This window comes from Ochotona curzoniae, unplaced genomic scaffold, assembly GCF_017591425.1.
Source record: "Ochotona curzoniae isolate NIBS_2020 unplaced genomic scaffold, NIBS_Ocur_1.0 scaffold_4701, whole genome shotgun sequence".
NCBI lineage: Eukaryota > Metazoa > Chordata > Mammalia > Lagomorpha > Ochotonidae > Ochotona > Ochotona curzoniae.
This window is the reverse complement of record NW_024467122.1, coordinates 74736462-74758618: the sequence shown is the minus strand read 5'-3', so window position 1 is coordinate 74758618 and position 22157 is coordinate 74736462. Positions and strand designations below refer to the sequence as shown.

At 53.5% G+C, this 22157-nt stretch overlaps 1 non-coding gene across 1 annotated transcript; it reads right to left on the bottom strand.

Annotated features, from left to right (window-relative positions):
• Window positions 1-322: 322 nt before the first annotated feature.
• LOC121149704 lies at window positions 323-447 on the bottom strand. Its single transcript, XR_005882836.1, has one exon. It is a non-coding gene; the product is annotated as a small nucleolar RNA ACA64 (small nucleolar RNA).
• Between the last annotated feature and the right edge of the window lie 21710 nt (window positions 448-22157).

Below are 22157 nucleotides of genomic sequence, written 5' to 3'. Positions count from 1 at the left end.
GGACACTACTTGTCCCGGGGCCTTCCAGCCCCCATGCGGTGGTTGGGAGACTACTTCCCCAGGTTCAAGCTCCACCCCCTCCCGGTCCTGCCCCCAGTTCAAGCCCGCAGCGAGCAGTGAAGCAGTCGGACCCGCTACACAGAGCTCCGTGGATAGTCCACGGTGCTCCAGCAAGCCCAATACCGGCTCCGGACGCGCACATGGTAGCGGCAAGTGCGATCCACGCATGAGATGCTACTCGTCCCGGGGCCTTCCAGCCACCATGCAGAGGCTGGAAGACTCTGGTTTTCTTTTTACACCTGCTTGTCGTTTACTGTTTTGCGCCTGTCGGGGCCTGGGTCTCACCTTTCCACACAGGCAGTGGGAGATGAGCTGAGGCTCCTGGTGGCTCTTGGCGCTGAATCTCACCCATGGCTATGGCCAAAGCCAGGGCAATTTTCAACCAGCGCCATAAAGATATTTATTTTTATTACAAAGTCAAATATACTCAGAGAAAAATCTGTCCGATGATTCATCCCCCAAGAGACGGCAATGGCCGCCACACCGACCAGAAGCCAGGAGCTCCTCTAGGTCTCCCACGCGGGTGCAGGGTCCCATGACTTTGGGTTGTCCTTGACTGCTTCCCCATGTCATAAGCAGGGAGCTGGATGGGCTCCAAAACCAGCGCCCATATGGGATCGCAGTGTGCCCAACGCGAGGACACTAGCTGCTGCCACCGCGCCGGGCCCCCTTCTCTGCTCTTTGACCAAGACTTTGTGTTCAGCCTCACCCTCCAACCGAGTCTGACAACTTCAAGGTTTCCTTGGCTGCAAGATTCGGCTCGATTCTGGTCCATTCCCGCCCCTGGACTTCCACGGAGGTTATCTTAGATAAATTCCCCAGGTGGCCACTTGAGGGCGTCCGAGAGTCTTTGTTGTCTCACTTTTTGGAAAAAGATTTATTTTAGTTATTTGAGTAAGGGAGGGGATTGGAGAAAGATCTTCCACCCTCTGGTTCATTCCCTAAATGGCCACAATAGCCAGGGCTGGGCGGGTTAAAGCCAGCAGCTAGGAGATTCTTCCAAGTCTCCTACATGTGTGCCGGGCTCCAGCAATTGGGTTATTTTCTACGGCTTTCCCAGGAACGTTAGCAGGGAGTTGGATTGGAAGTGGAGCAGCCAGAACTTGAACTGATGCTCATATGGGATGCTGGTGTTACAGCTGGTGGCTTAATTTGCTGTGCCCTGGAATTTTCATGTTAAAAATATTTTTAAAATTTCATGTGATAGAAAAAAAAAACCCTCCCACCCACTGGCTAAACTCCTCAGATGTCTGCAGTAGTTCCTGGATGGGTTAAAGCTGGGAACCAGATGTATCTCTCGAAAGGATGGCAGAGGCCCAGTGACTTGAGCCGTCACCTGATGCTTCCAGGGGCGACAATGGCCATGGCTGGGCTCGTCCAAAGCCAGGAGCCAGGAGCCTCTTCCAGGTCTCTCACGTGGGTACAGGGGTCCAAACACTTGGCCCACCTTCCACTGCTTTCCCAGGTGCATTAGCAGAGAACTGGACCGGAAGCAGAGCAACAGGGACTCGATCCGGCACTCCGATATGGGCCTCTAGCAAGTGACCTAATCCACTGCACCGCAAGGCTGGCCCGACTGCTGCAAACTGGACGTCCGGCAAAGCCGACCCGGAGGAAAACCTCATTCAATCAGGCTGACGCTAGGGGGCGTCCGTGTTCCGGTCACTTTGGACAGGTGCTCTAACAGCACAGGCGTCGGGGGAGCGCCTATGCCTGCAGCCTCGCCCCTGCAACGCTCCAGGAAGGCGCCTGGTGCAGCTGGAGAAGCAGGCGCTAAGCAAAGTTATCTTGCCGATCTGAACATGTTTGCCCAAGCCTCCCTGCCCCTGTAGACTGGCCACTGACTTAGCTGGAAAAAGAGTGGTTCTCTCACTACTGGACACTGAAGTGCACTGTGGACATGAACGCGGTGTCTTGTCTGGTGGTCTGTGCTCACAGGGGACCTGTCATCTGGAAGAACAACAGAGAACGGCTCAAGTTCCTGGACCCCTGGACCCATGTAGAAGACAGGTGGGTGATGTTCCTGGCTCCTGGCTTCAACCTGACCTTGTCCTGGTCATTGTAGCCATCTGGGGAATGAACCAGTAGGCAGAAGATCTCCTTCCATCTTTCTCTCTCGTTCTGTAACTGATTTTCAAATGAATCTATCTTCACAAAGATTCATCTATTTTTTTTTAAGTTGGAAAGTCAGATTCACAGAGAGGAGGAAACACAGAGAGAAGAGATCCTCCATCCACTGGTTCACTGCCACAACGGCTGGAGATGAGCCAATCCAAAGCCAGGAGCCAAGAGCTTCCTTTGGGTCTCCCATGCCCGCGCAGGGTCCCAAGGCTTTGGGCTGTCCTCTACTGCTTCCCCAGGCCGCAAGCAGGGAGCTGGATGGGAAGTGGAGCAGCTGGGATACAAACTGGCACCTATATGGGATCCTGGCACATGCAAGGTGAAGACTTTAGCCACTAGGTTACTACACCAGGCCTAGTAAATGTATCTTTAAAAAAAAGAAAAAAAAGCTAAGCATTGTTCATCAAGTTTAAAAACAAGGATTTCAGATAAAAACTGGGACCTGCAGGAAGGCAGGCAAGCACAGTGCACAGGGAAATACAACAGGCTACATTTGCTTTTTTTTTTTTTAATGATTTCTTGGAAAGACAATGGATTGTTTCAATCAAAAATGATAATCGCTAATTTAGGGCTTTGAACTTGAAAATGTAACATATTTATGATGATAGCACAGGACAAATGAAACTACTGTCTTATTAAGTGATAAGTTTTATGAAAATTAGTGTAAATTAATTGTGAGCAGAAGGGTAATTAAAGAAGTCACCTGGAGCTGAGCTAGTAATGTTATCCAGAGGTGGAGCAAAACAATTGAGAGGAACTAAAAATCAACAGAAAACATCTGTTTAGTTGAAGACAGGAAAGAAGGGACACAAGAACCGTGGAACAAACAGGAAATGCACAGCCTGGTGATGGATGTCACCCAATCACATTAACTGCTATGATCATTGTAAACAGGCTGCAGTGCAAGCAGGATGACCCGTCTGTGTCGCTTCGAGAGGCAGATACAGGCAAGACAAAGGGGCAGAGAAGGGTGTGCTCGAGTCCTTCAGGCACAGTGCAGACAAGAAATACAAAGGGCCAGCACTGTGGTACTTCTGGTTAAGCCATCACCTGTGACAGCAGCATCCCACAAGGGCGCTGGTTCAAGTCCCAGCTGTTCCACATCTGATCCAGCTCTCTGTTCAAGTTCCTTGGAAACCCTCAGAAAATGATGCACGTGCTGGGGCCGCTACATCTGCATGGGAGACGCTTTCAAGCTCCTGACTTTTGGCTTGGTTCAGATCTGGCTGTTGAGGCCACTTAGGGAGTGAGCCAGTGGCTGGAAGATCTCTCTCTCTCTAAATAATTAAAAAGAGAATTTTGTTTAAGAATAAGAACAGATAAGAACTCTGGTGTTGTTACACTGGCACCAGACAGTGAATTTGAGACAAGATGGCTTCAGAAGGAAGACCCAGCAGTCCTAATAATGGTGTGAATGGGAGCAATCCACCTGCTCACAGCTCTGGAGTGTAGACCCCAGCAGCGCTAGTTCCCCGAAGACACCATCCGCCTATCCCTCCACAGACCTTCCTGCTGTGTGTGTCTGAGACCAAATTCCCACTTCTTGCAGAGGGCGGAGGGCGTTGCTCCCATCAGAGCCCATCCTACCGCCCATCGTTTTATTACCTTAACCATCTCTGTGAACTCCCTGCCTACAAAGACGGCCACAGTCGGAGGTTCGCAGGGTTATGGATTTTGGAGGAAGACACAGCACAATCCAAACAGGGACAGAATCAGAAGCAGACTGAATGGAGAACTCTAGACAAACCCACAGCCCTGCCTGGAATCTTTTACAGGTCTCTTAGCGATGGATGGACCAAGAAAAATAAGTCAGTGAGGAAGATGTGAATGATCCTATGAACCAACTGGACCTGATTATCATCCATAATACGCGCTGCCCAGTAACTGCACGTTTCCCAGGTGACGGTCACCTTCCTGCCCAGGACTGGGTATAAGTACGTGTGAAAAAATGAGTGAATGGAATGGTCTCAAAAACATGTATTAAAAAAAAAATCTGCGGGCCCAGCGCAGTGGCGCAAGTGGTTAAGTCCTCGCCTTGCACGCCCGGGATCCCATATGGGCGCCGGTTCTAATCCCAGCAGCCCCGCTTCCCTTCCAGCTCCCTGCCTGTGGCCTGGGAAGGCAGTCCAGGATGGCCCAAAGCTTTGGGAACCTGCACCCGCGTGGGAGACCCGGAAGAGTCTCCTGGCTTTGGATCGGCATAGCATCGGCCCGTTGCAGCTCACTTGGGGAGTGAATCATGGGACGGAAGATCTTCCTCTCTGTCTCTCCTCTCTGTATATCTGCCTTTCCAATAAAAAATAATAAAAATAAATCTTAAAAAAAAATCTGTATTTGGCCATTACACAACACAATACTAAGCAACTCTTGGGACAAGGAAGAAATACCAGAGAAATTTAAACATATTGAACTTGCAGATGATAATAATGTATCAAAATTCATAGCGTGCGGGCATATCTGTGTTTGAAGGAAAATTTATAGCTTTCAATCCTCGCATTGTAAAAGAAGTATCAAATCAACATTCTGAATCCCCCACCTTCAGGAGCTAGAAAAGGAGCAAATTCAACTGCAAAGGACAAGAAGAAAGGAAATAATGGAACAGAAAACTTATCAAAAAGGTAAAAAAAAAAAAAGCAGAAAAAAATCAAAATTTAATTCTGTAAAAAGATGAGTAGAATTGACACAGCTCAGGAAGACTCAGTGAGCAAGAAGCCTGAACGTGGGGCAGAGCCAGAGTGACATGGCAATGACTTTACCTGCAGGGTCTCTGCCCAGGTTTAAACATGGTGCGGGGAAAGTGCAAAAGGATCCTGCTGCAGGGCTCCCATTCTGGCCCCAAGACAGGGTTTAGTTCTGCTGAGTGTTGCACAGAGACAAGAGAAATGTGGGAAGGAATGGAAATACACTGGCAGGGATAGTGGGCTAGGCCTTTGGGTGCTCGGACCACCTTGTCCAGGGCCCTGACGGCCACCACTGTCACTCAGAGTCTTTTAGTCCCATGGGATTTGCTGAGTTGTGCACTGGGGAGTTTGTGATCCTGCCTTGGCGCCTCTCACAGTTACCATTGTCTCTTGGCTTGCACCATAAACTAAGCAGCACACACAATTTTACATAAGGAACGCAGGTATGGAGAGGAAGAGGCTCCAATGTACACGTGAAGACAGGCATTTAAATTTAGACGCCATGGAGGAGAGCAAGTCTAACGTTGCTCTGAATCAGAGAGCAGGCCGACCCACTTCTTTCTTTTAAGAGCCAGCAGCTGCTGGGAGGCTAGCAGATTGAACCACTTCCTGCTCACACAAGCTGCACACACACACACACACACACACACACACACACACACACACACACACAGATGGTTAGAAGAACAAAGAAAAGGAGCAAAAAAGAAAAAAAAAGTAGTCCTGGATGAGGTTTTTTTGCAACCTCAGAACCCAGTTCCACACCTTGCATCCCCTGACTTCCCACCCCAGGCAAACTTCCCGGGGTTGGCCCATCCTTCCCAAATAGGGAGCTACAGATCCATGCTGCAGATAAGTACCTGCTGGCCCCGGGGACGCAGGCAGGGCGCAGGAGGGACGCAGGAGGGACGCAGGCGGACTGGCGACAGGAAAAAGAAGGAAACAACGAACGGCAGGTGAGTTCTTTTTTTCAGATGAATTAGGAAACTGCACACATGCACCCAAGAATGGTGTCAACAACGTCCCACACACCCATCATATGCGTGAAGCATCCGCGTACGCTGAGCTGGCTGCACTTATAAAACAGCACATATGCAGTTTTGGGATCTAGAGCAAAGCTTTCGTTAAATTTACTGGGAGCAGCTTCAACTTGACTCGTCAGCTAATCAAAGCTCTTTGTTTCATTTCAGTTCCCCTCAACGGCACGAGGAGGGGTTGTGGATGACGGGCCACCTGCACCCGCTTTCACAGGCCCGGGTCAAGGACTTGGGCTCCTGGCAAGATTCCCAGGCTCCGCTGAGCCCCGTTGAAACCGAGTTGGGGTGAAAGAAAGATCTTTGAGCATCCGGGTGCGTCAGCCTGGATCTCGGGCAGCACTCTGGAACTGGGCGTCTGGCAGAGTGATGGCCCAAGGTGGAAGGAGAAGGCCTGGGTGGGATTTGGGCAGCACTCACATCCGGGCTCTGGAAGGCACCCACAGCCCTGGGTGGAGCAGGTGGAAGGGTGGCGCCCCTCGCAGGCCAGCAGGGGAAAGGCAGGGCATAGAGGGTATGGTGGGCAGAAAAAGCATCATCCCCCCCACCTGACTCCTCTCACCACTCCCTGCAGCAAACAGTCCTTCCCACTTCCCTGACTCTGAGGGGATTAGCCTTCTTAAAAAATTGTTGGCGTTTGCATTATGGCACAGAGGGTTAAGCGACTGCGTATGATGCCCATATGGGCACTGGTTCGTGTCCTGGCTGCTCCACTTCTGACCCAGCTCCTTGCTAATGTGGCTGGGAAAGCAATGGAAGATGGTCCAAGTGCTTGGGCCCCTGCACCCATGTGGGCGACCAGATGGAGTTTCAGGATCCTGGCTTGGGTCCCCATTATTGTGGCCACTTGGGGGAGCGAACCAGTAGATGGAAGATCTCTACCTCTCTGTGTGTCACTTTTCTTTTTTCTTTCTTTTTTTTTTAAAGATTTATTTATTTTTATTACAAAGTCAGATATACAGAGAGGAGGAGAGACAGAGAGGAAGATCTTCCGTCCCATGATTCATTCCCCAAGTGAGCGCAATGGCCGGTACTGTGCCAATTTGGAGCCAGGAGCCAGGAACCTCCTCCCAGTCTCCCACGCGGGTGCAGGGTCCCAAGTGTTTGGGCTGTCCTCGATTGCTTTCCCAGGCCACAAGCAGGGAGCTGGGTGGGAAGCGGAGTCGCCGGGATTAGAACCGGCACCCATATGGGATCCTGGCACATTCAAGGCAAGGACTTTAGCCACTAGGCCACCATGCCGGGCCCTGTGTGTCACTTTTCAAATAAGTTTTTTAAAAAAGGATTTACTTACTTATTTGAAAGGCAAAGTGACAGTGAAAAAGAAAGAAATCTTCTGTTGGCTGGTTCACTCCCTGAATGACTGTGACACCCAGGGCTGGGTCAGGCTGAACCCAGGAACCAGGACATCCCCATGTGGCTGCAGGTGCCCAGCCACTTGGTCCACCCTGAGCTGCTTTCCCACATGCACTAGCAGGAGTGGGGGCTGGATCAAAAGTAGAGTGGCCAGGACTGTAATGTACAGCTTAGCCTACACAGCGTCTGCCCCCATCATCTACCCCTCAAGGGCTCCCCACCCCGCTCCCACCAGCTCCCAGGCCATCCAGGTCAGGTCGGCCCCCAAGCACTGGGACCCGGTCACACAGCTTGGGACCTCATGTTGTGTCTTCTTGATTTGGACCATGGCTCCACTAGGTAAGGGGGCTGGCCCTGCCTGGGAGTCTAGCCCCACCTGTGTCCTCACAAGAATCCCCCCAGGGATGAAGATGGAACAGGGCTGGAGGCTGAGGAATCTGGAACTGCTCTCAAGTTCCATAAAGCCCTGGGCAGGGCCTCCTGACCTGGGGTGACACGGCTGTTGCCTTACCCCTTCCTGGGGTGTGTGGGGTGCGCCTGCTCAGACCCAGTGTAGCTGCTGGGAGACCATCAACCACCGCGGTGGAGAGAGCCTGGGCAGGGCCGGCAGGGGGAGGGGGGATGTATGTGGGTGGAAGCCAGACTGGAGCACGTGGGAGGTGAGAAAAAAGGAGGGTGTGGGTGCAGACGGCTGTTTCACACATTCGGCTTGGCTCTGAAGAAGAGAATGAGGGTGGCCGCTGTAAGATGTGGGAACTGGGCAGGAATTTCAGCTTGTTTAAATGTTGGTAGAAGGTTCTAGTTAGGGGGAGAGACATGGGGATCAATCGGAGTGGAGTGGAGTCCCCAAGAGGAGGCGGGATTCCACCCATCTCCCAGCCAGCCCTGGGGATGGGTGGGAGGCTGAGTCACCTAAGGGGGGACCTTGGGAATGCAGCCTATGGGCTGGCCACCCACCTTGGTGATCTCGGTGGTGGGGACTAGGAGGCAGGTTTCAGGGTCTGGGCTGTGCCATTTGCTCCTGCTGCTTCAGGCAATGGGGAGGGTGCTGTATACAGATTGGTAAGGGTTACCCCACCCCCATTCCCCAGGCTAGGGAACCCAGGCCTTTGGCACAAGAGGGTTACTCAAATGCGAGGGTCTCCCAGGTGAAGAAACGGCTGGCAGGTGGCCCAGCGGGAGTCTGTGAGTAGGCAGAGTTGAGGAGGTTGGGAGGTGCTGCAGAGGGGGAGAGGTTGGAAGTTGAAGCCTCCTCACTACCCTACTCCGGGTGAAGTCATGGAGGGCAGTGTTTGCTGAGGAATCAGCGGCTCACCTGCTGGGCACAGGGCTGGGGCTGGGGCGGGGGTGCACAGCTGGGAAGCCTTGCCTGTTTGAGAGGATGAAGTCAACATGGACCAACAGGGTAACTGAGTCGTGGGGACAGCCTGCCTGATTCCCGGGGCGCCATCAGGGGAAGCAGGGAGACTGATGGTCTCCTCCTGGGGCTGTCAGCCTTGGCTGCCCCTAGGCCCAGGTTGGTGTCCCTTACTGGCCCACGTGTTGCTTGGTGGCAACAGTGACTGCAGGGGGCCAGCAGTGTCCAGTGCCCCGAGTCATCCTCTGCAGGGGGAGAGCTCCAGTTTGCACATGCAGTGTCACCTCCTCCAAGGGACAAGGTACAGGGGCTAGGGGGAGGCAAGGAACTGCCACCCTCAGAAGTGACCAACTGCGTGCCAGGTGGAAAGTGATGGATGTCTCTGGATGACATGGAACCCCACCTCAATGAGATGGAGGGACATGGCAGAGCCTGGACAGGGAGGGTAGGAGTGGGGGCAGGATGCAGGTCCCAGGCTTCCGGTCACTGTCAGGCCACAGTGCAGGATGTGTTCGCCCACCTGCCCTCCTCTTTGAAGGCAAACTCCAAGTCCCAGTGCCTGGGTGGGCCCACTGCTCTGTCTCCCTGCATGCTCCTCCCCAAGTCTGACCTGGTTCTCACACCCACGGGCAGGAGGCAGGACAAAAGCAAGTAGAGTCCACAGGCCCCGGGCTGCCTCTGCTTCTCTGGGAAGTGCCTGTTTCTTGGCTGTCCTCAGGAGGTGGCCAGAACCCCCAGCCCTGTCCAGGGGTTCTGGTCTCCTTCACTGGTGTCCACACATGTTGGCCCCACAGGGTCACTCCTCCGAACTCACTGAGCATCGGCCTAGCATCTGACACAGGATCCCGTGAAACTTGAGACATTGTTTTTTTCCTAAAAGGGCAAGGCACTATTTCAATCACTGTTTTTGCAGGAACAAAAGAAAGAAAAACATTGTTTGGCTTTGGGATGCTGTAGCCTGCCTTCCAGACCACTCACTTGACTGAAGAATGCCAGGGTCGGAAGCAGGGCCAGCACCACCAATGGGCCCCATGTGAGCACAAGCCCTTGAGCAATCCCCAGGCCTCACTAGGGTCCCACGTGGCTCCAGCTGCCCCGCCCCGCCCCCCTCCCCACCGCCTGGCCCGCCCGTGACCCCTGGCCAGAGCCACCCTCCTCAAGGCCACAGGCAGAAAGGAAGCTGCTGCACACGCGGCATCACATGCCCTCTTCCGCAGGGTTTTCCCCACGCAGCCCGGAAGCACACTGTGGCAGCCCCCAGGGGACATTGGGCAGAGGGGGTGTCTGCAGGCGTTTCTGATGACTGCAGCTGGGGAGGCCAACCCACAACAAACAAGCTCCCCAGTCCCCAGGGCCGGGGGACAAGCATTGAGAAACTCAATCCCATGCAAGCGGGGCCCCCTGCGGCGCGGCGGCTGGCAGGCTGCTGCCTTAGTTCATGGAGAGGCCTCCCCGCTGGTTGGAGACAAGCCAGGGACACTGTGCCATTGTGGTGTTGGGGACATCAATGGGAACCTTCCCAGGCAGGTGTCCCCAACCACCAGGGCCGAGGAGGGACCCCAAGAGCCACCAGGAAGGGCGGGCGTGCTTTGACCACCTAAGAGAACCACAAAGCAGCACACACACTGGCTAAATACAAAGACCCTAAAATCCAAAACTGAAAGAGGCATTTGTGAGCCAAAAACGAACCTCAAAACCGTGCAGTTTCCAGAAACCTTCCTTGATCAAAAAGAAAGGACGACCCCCGCCCCCAGTCCCGCTCTGCCCCCTCATGTGGTGGCATAGAAAGGTAATCGTATGCCTGCAACAAAGGCATCCCACTGGTTCTAATCCCGGCTGCTCAACTTACCATCCAGTTCCTTGTTTGTAGCCTGGAAAGCAGTAGAGGATGGCCCAAAATGTTGGGACCCTGCACCCACATTGGAGACCTAGAGAAAGCTTCTGCCTTTGGATTAGCTCCACTCCGGCCACTCAGGCCATTTAGGGATTAAAGACCTTTCCCCCTGCCCTCTACCCCCTCTGAAATTCTTCCAGTTAAAAATAAATAAACTTAGGAAAGAGGTGGTAGCCATGAGGAAGCCACTTAGGGCAGCCATGTCCGTGAGCTTCATGCTTGGGTTCGAGGCCCGCCTGTATTTCTGAAGGAGATGATGGCCCAAGTATTGCAGCCCCTGTCACCCACATGGGTGACCCCAGTGGAGTCCCAGGCTTCTGGTCACCAGCTGAAAGCCACAACCCTCCCTGTTCTTTGTAACCCCCACCCTCCTTTCCGCCCATCTGTGACTCCGCCCCCTGGGGGTACTTCCCCTCCCAAGACCCCAGGTAGACTCCAACACAGAGGGGCCATCTCTTCCTGTTGACATGGAGGGAAAGCACCCTTTCCTTCACCCTTCCCTTCATAAATACTTCCCAGGGACCTGTGATCTCACCTTTTAAATAAAAAGAAACTAAGTCACCATAGCCTCCGGGGCAGCCGCTTTGTCCTGGAGCCAGTCAAAGCTCTTCTGGTGAGACTGAAATTGAAAGGTTCCATGGCCACCATGCTGGAAGCAGTCAGGCCCAGGCAGACCTGTGAACGGTGAGGAGCCGGGTGGGGTACAGGATGTACAGCCTGGGAGTCTGCAGAGGACAGCCCAGGTGCTTGGGCTCCTGCCACCTGCATGGGAGACCCTGACTGAGTTCAGGCTTCTAGCTTGAAGCTCTGTCTGGTGTGATGTGCTTGAGGAGGGAACCAGCAGATAGAATATCTCTCTGTCACTTCTCTCTTCACTCCAAATAAACTAATCTTTAAATTAAAAAACAAACAAACAAATAAAAACAAGAATTCTCAAATCCAAAACAACCAAATTGTGCACAAGTGAGGGAACGAGAGAGGCCCCCAGGGATGAGGGACGCCCTGAGTTCCTGTCCCTTTGCAGGCCAAGCTTCAGACTCTCTGGGCTGCACGTAGGCCACTTCCCGCCCGACTTCAGCAGGAGGATGCTGTAGGGCATCCACTGCCCTGGCTGGTCAAAGGCTTGGGAGGCGGTAAGTTCTCTCCTCCCTGTGGGTCAAATTCTTGATCTCATCTCAGCGCAGACACTGAGTGCCACAGTCTTCACTTACGAAGACTTCACAGATTTCACTGGTCTCTTTCTCTCTGCTCTTTTGGAAAATCCCAATTCAGGCACCGAGTCAAGTACCCAAACCTTAGGTATACAACTTGCACAATTATCCCACACACACACCCCTCACCCGCGCTCTGTAGCCACCCCGCACACAGAGTGTGTAAAACACATCTGCGAGATTTGCTCACCTCTCTTCCGGCTGAGTTGTAGAGCTAGAGCAGAGCCCATGCTATGGCCTGAGCTGTGCAATCCTGAAGCCTTGACCCCTTATCATCTCTTCATTTGTCAGGGACGATGATTTTCTCGCATTTCAAGATGGTGCCTTCTGGGCTTCCTTAGGCTAAGTGAGGTGGTCAGCGTGGAGCCCAAGATCCAATAGTGTTGGGGGTCTCTCTATAAGACAAACGGGGCACCAGAGCCACGCTCTCTTACGACACACAAACCCAGGAAGAAGGCCTCACTGGCCAGGACCTCACTGTGGGTTCTCTCCACCTGCCATGATGCACACTGTTAGAGCAGGGGTCCACGGCATTCTGGGCACATGCATACCATGTAGCCCACCCTAGGAACAAAGGCACTGGCTAGAGATTGAACAGGGGGCTGCTGCAGGTGGCATGGTCCCAGTCAGTGGGGGGCCATGCAGGATTGGGCTGCTCCCCAGACTAGATTGGGTCTAGTCTGCCTGCTGGCTGCTGTGGACATGCTGCAAGCAGACCTTGTACAAATTTGGATCTGCAACTGAATGTCAGCCACCAGCCTCACATCCATCTGTCCTTTCGTGAGAGCTCCAAGACTCCCGACAATTCTGTGGGACTTTATTTTCCTGATCCAAACATGACCCTGGTGGGCAGGCCCATCTGAGCATTGGATTGTTAGGAAAAGAGAAAAAAAAACCCAATCCACATAATGAACAGGTTTCAATGGACCAGCCAGCAAATCCCCAACCACCTGCCTTTAAACAAGGATAGTCTTGGGTCACTTTGGCCAGGAGCAGCTCAGAAGGGATCAAGCTTAAGCCAAAGTTCCTGACCTTGTCAAGGTCGTGTCCGCCACCAGGCTCTTGTTAGGGTGAAAGTGTCCATGACAGCTTTCCGTTCCTAATTGTTTGTATTTTGGTGCTACAGTGTTTCTTTTTTGCTTGTTTTTCTGTGATCTCTTTATCCCTGCAATGCTGTGATACCCCCTACCAGGGCCTCATCCTCAGGCTACCATGGGAGCAGGGCACAGGAAGGACACACTCCAGGATCAAGGTGGTCCCTCCTTCCAGGCAGAGAGAGCTCCTATCTGCTGGGTCAGGATTCAGCTGGCTGTGGGGTGGCGGGAACCCTACTATCGCTTGAGCTGCCTCTTAGCGCTGAGCTGGAGCCAGGAATGGTGCCACCCAGACATTCGTCTTCACCAGCATCTTAATTGTTAGGTAAACACCTGCCTGGGGTGGGGGGCCTGCAAGCACCATCATTCCATATGGGCACCAGTTCTTGTCCCGACAGCTCCACTTCCCATCCAGCTCCCTGCTTGTGGCCTGGGAGGACAGCAGAGGATAACCCAAAGCGTTGGAACCCTGCACCCGTGTGGGAGACCCGGAGGAAGGTCTTAGCTACTGGCTTCGGATTGGCTCAGCTCGGGCCCTTGTGTCCCTTGGGAAGTGAACAGATGGAAGATCTTTCTCTGACTCTCCTCCCTGTAAATCAGCCTTTCAAATAAAAATAAATAAGATCTTAAAAATATGTATGAAGTAGAAAACATCTTCCCGTTATCATTATTTCAAAGCATCTACTCTAAATAGGATATGAAAAGGTGCAAAGAATAAAACAAATGCCCATGTCTAATGATATACTATGGGAAGAGTTGGAGTCCCAGAAGAGCCCTTCCTTGTGGACCGCTACCTTCCACACTGGGCGTTGCAGCCTGCCCGTGTGCCCCTCTGTTCACAGCAGCCGGGCAAGAAGGGACCTTGCAGGCTGCTCTGCTGCAATGCAGAGACTCAGAGAGATTAGGAACAACCATGGGACAGGGGCACACCCTAGGCCGGCCACCCAGCACTTTCTGTCGTGACCTTGTGCGGGAGCTCAATGTTCCTTCACACTCATTCTGTTCTCCCTGGCCAGCCCACCTCCTGAGGTCTGCGTGCCACCTGCAGCCATAGAACAAAGGGTGCCTCCCTGGAGCCCCTCCGCCCCTCCTAGCACCGTTCTATCACTCTGCTTCCCTTTAGCACCCAGAGGAATGCCCTACTCTGCATCTTAGATTCCCTTAATGGTCTGGTGTTGTGGCATAGCAGGTGAAGTGCTGTCTGTGACACCAGCATCCCACATGAATGCTGGTTTGAGTCCCGGCTGCTACACTTCCCCTCCAGCTCCTTGATAATACACCTGCAAAGCAGCAGAGGGTGACTGAAGCAGTTGGGCTCTTGTTACCCATGTGTCAGACCTGGAAGAAGCTCCTGGCTCTTGACTTCAGATCTGTCCAGCTGGGGCCATTGTGGCCATTGGGGAGTGAGCAGCAGGTGGAAGCTCCCCCTCTCTCTCTGTCCTTTCCTCTGTGTAACTCTACGTTTCAAAATAGATTTTAAAAAATCCTTTAAAATAAGAAAAAAGATAGAATGATCAAAGATGCCGAGAGACCCAGAGACCAGATCCCACAAGAATTGGTTCTGTTTGCTCCTGGTTCCTCACCATGGCCCACAGATCTTCTTCTGCTTCTTCTTCTTTTTGCCCTGGTTTCCATCCACTTCTTTCTTGAACTCCAAGGGAGAATCCAGGGGGAACAGGATCTCCATGCCTGGAGATTTTTTAAAGATTTATTTATTTATTTGGAAGAGAGAATTACCAAGATAGAAGGAAGAGAAAGATCTTTTTTTTTTTTTTAAAAAAAAGATTTATTTATTTTTATTGGAAAGGCAGATATACAGAGAGGAAGAGAGAGAGGGAGAGAGAGAAATATCTTCTGTCCGATGGTTCACTCCCTAAGCAGCCTCAATGGTTGGAGCTGAGCTGATCAAAAGCCAGGAGCCAGGAGCTTCTTCCGGGTCTCCCACGCAGGTGCAGGGTCCCAGTCTAGGCTGTCCTAGACTGCTTTCCCAGGCCACAAGCAGGGAGCTGGATGGGAAGCAGCGCCGCCGGGACATGAACTGGTGCACCTATGGGATGCTGGTACCACAAACAGTGGCTTAACTTGCTACGCCACTGCACCAGATTCAGCCAATTTGTTTATGGTGTCTCTGGTCACCTGATCCCCTGAAGTAGACCAATCCTGGATCACTGCTACAATCAAACTTCTGAAAAGTTTTGTCTAAACTCTGCTTTTCCTTCTTACTGCCTAGGGTTTTTGGCTTGTTTGTTTCTGTATTTATTTGAAAGGCATACAGAGAGAGAGAGAGAGAGCTTTCATCTGCTGGCTCACTCCCCAAACAGCTGCCATAGCCAGGGCCAGGGCATGCAGAAGGTGGGAGGCAGGAACTCCATACCGGTCTCCCCTGCAGGTGGCAGGGCCTGGAGCACTTGGGCCGTCACCTGTTAGTTCCTGGTTGCACATTAACAGGGAACTGGCTCACAGCCCTGTGAGCTTCACCCAAGGCCGAGGTACAGATGCTGGGTACTCCCTGTGTCCTTCTAGGGGGCAGAGCACCAGTCCCTGGCATGTCCCATTGTTTAGGGCTCCCCTGGCAGGACCTGCTCACTTCCAGGCTGTGTCGCTGCTCACAGTGTCACTTGATTTTGGAAGGAGGGACACAACATGGGGACTGGTATGCTCATTCCCTGTCGCCAGGGATCCTCATCCTTCTTGGCTTCCAGCACCCCTGGCCATTGCGGGGGACCTTCTGCCTTGAGACGCCTGCCCCTGCCCCCTTGGCTGGGCTCTGCCTCCTTCTTCCCTCCATCGTAGCCAGGGAACCCCACGCCCCATCAGCCTAGAGTCACTAACTCGGGGATGGGGGGGCCCTGTGCCCTGGAGGTTTTGGGCTCTTCCCCACCCCGTGAAAGCTGTCTCCCGAGTGGGCTCTGGGACCCCAGCCTCAGCTCCCTTCAGGGTCACGGTCACAGTGTGCTTGGGGGCTACCAGGATCTGCCGAAGGCCCTGTACTCAGGTCTCCTGGCCACTCACTCTTTCTTTCTTGCTCACCTTCTGTCCAGTGGCCATGACCATGGTTCAGCACCTCTGCCGCAGGAAGCTTCTTCCATGAGCATGAATCTGCAGGTGTGAGACCCCTAAGCAGCAGCATGCCCGACTGCTGGGAAGGCTTAGGATGGACCCACACTTCCCACCTCGCTCAGGCTCCAGAGTGCCCTCTGCTGGGCATGGCTGGATATCAGGCCCTAGCTGCATCTGAGCTCCGCCACAAGTTTGGAGACAAGGTGTGGGCAAGTCAAAGAAGCGATGTGTGTTGATCAGGCTCTCTGGGGGGCCAGTTCCTACAGCTTTTTGTGCTGTCCTTGTATCATTACCGTGTCTGAATCAGGAAGAGGCCAATCCAGACTACCGCATCTGGAAGCCTTCTAGACCAAGTTGTGTACAACAAGGGCGCCTGTGAGTACCACATTTCACAGCTACAGGTGGAATCTGGCTTTAGAAAGCCTTAGTTAGTGTAGTTTTAACATATATAAACAAAGATTTATGTACTTATTTGAAAGGCAGAGTGACAGAGGAAAAAACAGAGAAAGATTTTCCTTCCACTGATTGACTCTCCCGAGTGACCAGGACAGCTGCGCCTGGGTCACATGGCAGCCAGGAGCCAAACACTCCATCTAGGTCTTCCACTTGGGTCAGAACGACTGAAGCACTCGAGCCTTCATTCCTTGCTTCCCAGGCACATCTGCAGGGGGCTGGGTCAGAAGCAGAGTAGTCAGACCCAGAGCTGGTGTTCTGATAAGGAACGGGGTGTGGCAATACCTGCTTGAAGACTAACTTGAGATCATTTTCAGCTTACAGCAAAAAGTGGAGAGGAAGATACGGAGATTTCCATCTCCCCCTGTTCCCCCACACATGGCCTCCCTGGTCATCGGCAACCTCCCAAGCTGCCTGGTTCACGTGCACTGAGCAGTCTGTGTAAGGGTGCACTGCTAATGTTCAGGCAAGTACATCCGCCATCATCCATCATTGTGTCACCCACAGAGACTCCGCTGCCCCACATAGAGGCTGTGATTTAAAAAAAAAAAAAAGTCCCAGGGTTGGCACTTTGTCTAGCAGCCACGACACCAGTTGTATTGCCCACGTCCCAGTTGGAGAGCTTAAGAGTCTTAGTTGTGGAGCTGGTGCAGTGGTGTTGCAAACTAAGCCTCTACCTGTGGCACTAGCATCCCACATGGGCAAAGTTCATGTCCCGGCTGCTCCACTTCCCATCTAGCTCCCTGCTAATGCACCTGAGGAAGCAGCACAGGATGGCCCAGTGCTTATGCTCTCACTCACTGGAGGAGATCTGGGTCCTTGCACACCAAGACCCAGGACCTCTGCAAAGGGGAGCCTCTCTTCTTAGCAGCCAGGCTGCCAATATTGAGCATGGGCCACTGCCCCAAACTCCGGGCTGTGGGCATTGGTGGGACCAACCACCAGCATGGTGGTGTGGGCTGGCCTGGACATGCCCAGGTGGTGATCCTCTTCAGCTGGAGCAGGGACTTGGGAAAGTAGGTCTCTCACATGGGTGCAGGGTCCCCTGGACCTGGACCATCCTCCGCTGCTTTCCCAGATCAGTAGGGACCTGGATGGGAAGTGGAGTAGCTGGAACACGAACTGGCATCCATATGGGATGCTGGCACATTGCAGGTGGAGGATTAGCCTATTGGGTCACTGCATTGGCCGTATGATTAAGATTTTTGAGACTCTTCTAAGTTTCTTTTACTGTTAGCAATTGTGGAGGCTTACTGTTTATGTCCTTCGCATGTGTCTTACGGTCAGGCTCGTTCTCCATGATTGGTACGATATGATCTGCTGCAGTTTGCTTTACAATCTTTGATTCTTTTATTCAGCAAAAGCTGATGGAGTATTTCCAGGTCTGCTTTAGGGAAGGAAATGGACAAAGCTCTCTGCCCTGGAGCATCAGTGCTTGGGGAAGACGTAACTGTGCAGGCCTGCACCTATTGACCCCGGTGTCTGAAAAGTGGCCCTGATGAACACTCATGTCCTGTGTTAGAGTCCTGGCCCCGCTCTTGATTCTGCTTCCTGCTATGACACATCCTGGGAGGCAGTGGGGCCTCACTCCAGGAGCTGTGTTTCTGGCACTCACTTGGGAGCCCTGGATGGAGTGCCCAGTACCGGCTGGGCTTCAGCCTGGCTCAGTCCCAGCTGCTGCAGGAACCTTGGGGGCAAGGGGAGGGGGAATAGATATTCCCAGATAGGATTAGCTAAGCTTCCCTGGAACTCCCGAAGTTGGCTTCAGCAGCTACTTATGCATTCAACAAACAGACAAACAAAACAAGGTTTTCAGTTTGGATAATAATTTTGACAGGTGTGTGGAGCCAAAATCCTTGAGGTGGGACTGGGATGTGTGGAACCCTGGGCTTGACTGCTGCTCCTCATGGTCCCAGAATCCCAGCATCCAGAGCTCGTCTCCCAGGCAGGTCAGCGCTGCTGGGGGTCTTCTTGCCTTAGCTATGTGAATGCCTCGCAAAGTGATTCCTGTCACCTCCGGCTTCCTGTTTCAGTTTGCACAAACAGCCATGCATTCTCCCGGCTGCCAGCCCCGTGTGTGCACACAGTCCCCCTTGCCTGTCGTCCCGTGGTTCTGCTTCCTGTGGTCAACCATAGTGTGAAAATAGTATGTGGGAAGTTCCAGAAATAAACAGCACAGGCTTGAAACAGTTTGTGGCTCTGTGGTTTTCTGTTATTAGTAGCATCTTCGCTGCTCCTCTCCTTGTTGTGGGAGTTGAGTTCTATTTCAGCACAGGTCTGCACATAGGGGCAGAGAAAATGTGGACAGGGCTCGCTGTTCCCGCTGTTTCAGGCGTCCGAGAGCCTGTGGTGGGGGCGAGGTCTTTTCCCTGCTTCCTTTCACTGATTTGCATCGACCCCCACATCAGCCCCTACACTCAACACGGTAAATCTCTGGAAGCAAAAGAGGGCTGAGGAGGACATAGGTGCCACAGCCACCTCCTGACACATGTCCCGCCATGCTGGGGTTCAAACTGCCTGCACCCCCAGGGTGTGAGGTGGGACAAGCCTGGCGTTCCAGCTGCATGTCTGCAGGTTAGCCAGTGGCCCTGTCGGTTCCCCTGAGTCTGGCTGGCTTGGTTCTCAGTGTGGGATTAGTTGAGATCTGGACTGCCTCCTGAGCTCCCACGGGAAGCACAGCTCTGGTATAGCAGGAGCACAGGAAGCAGAGTGGCACCCGCAAACTTGGTGGAGGCATCACTCCAATAATCTTTCTGGCCAAGTGCATCCCATAGCATGGCCCCTTGGGGCCTGCAGGTGCCTCCGTCTGCACTGGGGGTCCAAGGGAGCAGAGTGGGCAGCCAGAGGCATTGTGGGAAAATCTTGTTTAATAGGAGAGGACCTGGAGCTTCACTCCTGTCACAAGGCAGGGCAGGGTTGGGTGGAGGGGCAGCTGTCGGCCAAACAGGGCTGCTCAGAGGAGGTGTCGTCTAATCTAGGCCTGGGGGATGGGACGGATGCAGTGTGTGTGCATGTGTGGCACACATGTGCTTATGTATGTACGTGTGTACATGTACTCATGTGTGAATGTGGATGTGTAGATAACTGTGTGTATGTGTGTACATGTGCCCTGTGTATTTACATGTGTTTGTATAGGCATGCCAGTATGTATGCTTGTGTATATTTGTGTATGTGTTTCCATGTGTTTGTGTGTGTGTGTGGAAAGGGCCCACTAGAGTAGGGGGGTGCATCTACCATGGAACAATCTCTTTGAACACAGTCATCTCTGGACTTCTAATCACATCCCGGTCATTTTCTTCATTTTCAAATTCTGAAACTCACGCTGTGCATGCCCAAATTCAAGTCGAAGATGCTGCTTTCAGCAAGCACTCATGCTGGAGGGCACAAGGCTTGCACTCGATGTCCGAGTTTCACTCCAAGCCAGCACCTGCCTCCAGCTCAGCCCTCCAGGAAAGGTCTTGTCCATTGAGGCCAGATCCAGGCTGGAGAGCGGGAACATTGGGAACCTCGACCGGCAGAGAGCAGAGGGTCCCCACATACGGACCAAACACACCAAACAATCATGGGAACGAGGGTTCCGGACAGGGTGTGGCCAGGATAGCCCTTCACAATGTAAAATAGGAACGCACCAGGATCTGGGGCAGGCTGGGTGAGCTCATTTCCCACGCCGGTGGCAGGCTGTGAGGAGACGCCCCCTGCAGGTGGAGCGAGGAATCCCTTAGAGAAATGACAGAAGGCGTGGAGGATCCGCGTCCGCGGATAGGCATGCTCTCTGCTTGGTGTGCTGGATTTAAACCCTGTTTCTAAAACAGCACGTACTGTCCCCCTCAACCCAAGGATGGAGCTGTCTCCGCAGATGCCCAGGGGTCTTGGGGCTCTGGGCCAGTCCCAGTGCTGCTTTGGGGTCCCTTATGTCTGCAGTTTCTCTACAATGAGGACACATCGTTATTACTGAACCCCAAATTCCCATGAGAGCAGAGAATGGGATGGGATGGGGTCTTGGACCCTGGGATCACCTCTGGGTGGGGGGCTGCTCAGAGCCTCCTCTGCAGGCCAGGCAGTCCAGGCCCTCAGGGTGACGTAGGAATGGTACCCCAGCCCATCTGTCCACCCTCATCTCACCTGTCAGGGCTGCCTGGCAGTGTGAGGGGTCTGGTGGTCCGTGAGGGGCTGCGTGGACACTTCCCCTGCTCCCCCCCTGCTGACAGAATTCTTCAGAACCCACCCAGCAGCCCACCCGGCCTCTGGGCTGTGCAGGACAAGGTCCTACTGAGCCACAGGCAGGCAACTTTGGGCTCTCAGTGCCATCTAGTGCCCACAGGGGGCACAGCTACACACAGCTGGCTTGTGCGGTGCTTGAGAAAGTCACAGGAGCCCCAGAAGGATCTAGAACCTTTCTCCTGGGGCAGTGATGTGGTGTCTCAAAATCAGGTGTTGTGCCGACTCAGTGCTTGTAAAGTCTTTTAAAACATGTCTTGTAGGTGGCCTGGGTGCCAGCTTGGTGGCCTAGTGGCTGCTAAAGTCCTTGCCTGGAACGTGCCGGGATCCCATATGGGCCACCGGTTCTAATCCCAGCAGCCCACTTCCCATCTAGCTCCTTGCTGGTGGCCTGGGAAAGCAGTCAAGGACTGCCCAAAGCCTTGGGACCCCACACCGGCATGGGAGACCTGGAGACAGTTCCTGGCTTCTGGCTTCAGATTGGTACTGCACTGGCTGTTGCGGTCACTTGGGGAGTGAATCATCGGACAAAAGATTCTCCTCTGTCTCTCCTCCTTCTCTGTATATCTGATTTTACAAAAAAAAAAAAATCTAAAAAAAAATGTCTTGTAGAGACATGCGTTGACATTTAATGCACGGAGGGTGCCGCAGAGCAGAGAGCAAGAGACCTTCAGGTTCTGCTAAGGGCTGGGGATCCAAGGGCTGTAGAGTGGGGGAGGGGCACTGTAGCATCAGCCAAGAGGTGTCAGCCTGGCTGGGGACCCAGAGTGGATGGAGAGCCAGCAGGGGGAGGTGGGAGAATGGCTACACCTGAGCATGCCTGAGGCTGTATCCAGGACCAGGGCAGGAGGAGTATTCCCAGGCGGTGAAGAGGGACCGACTGCTCCCTCCTGGCATCCAGGGACACTTAGAAGGAGAAGTGCCCCTGCCTTAAGAGCTCAGAATCCAAAGACAAGGTGCAGACAGACAGGTCAGCAGGGTAGGGTATAGACAGACGGATGGGTCAGCAGGGTAGGGTATAGACAGAGGTGAGTAGATCCGCAGGCCTGGATGTTGGAAGCACCCACACCTGCAGGTGCTGGCTTAAGTACTGCTTCCCCGCAGACAGGGCTCAGGTGCTCACAGAGTCAGCACCACGGAAGTGACTCCAGGGCTGGTGGCTCCAAGGCAGGACAGTGGAGGGGCAGGTGCCCTTGCAAGAAGGGAGAGCCGCAAGCTGAGGCCAGTCATGTGCTTGGGGTGGGGAGATTGAGAGATGAGGGTAGGAAGGTGGACCAGGCAGGTGGTGGGCAGGCAGGGCATGAAGGATAAGGGGGCATGGGTGCCAGGCGTCGGCTCCTGGGGGATGAGCTGAGGCCTGAAGAGTGGAGCCTGGTGGCAGGGTGCCCGTGGCTGCTGCTAAGAAGGGTGAGGTGGGGGTCATCTCTGAGACAGGACCGGGGTGGGCAGGGATGTCAAGAGGTCTTGGACTCAGAGGGGTGCTGACCACAGCAGGCACATGGCAGGGCCAGCCCCAGAGGTCTGCTGCTGGGCTGGGGACCACAACTGCAGTGGGGGTGCTCCCTTCCCCTGCTCACATCGCCCAGGCTGAGGAAGACACCCAGTGCATACGACCTTC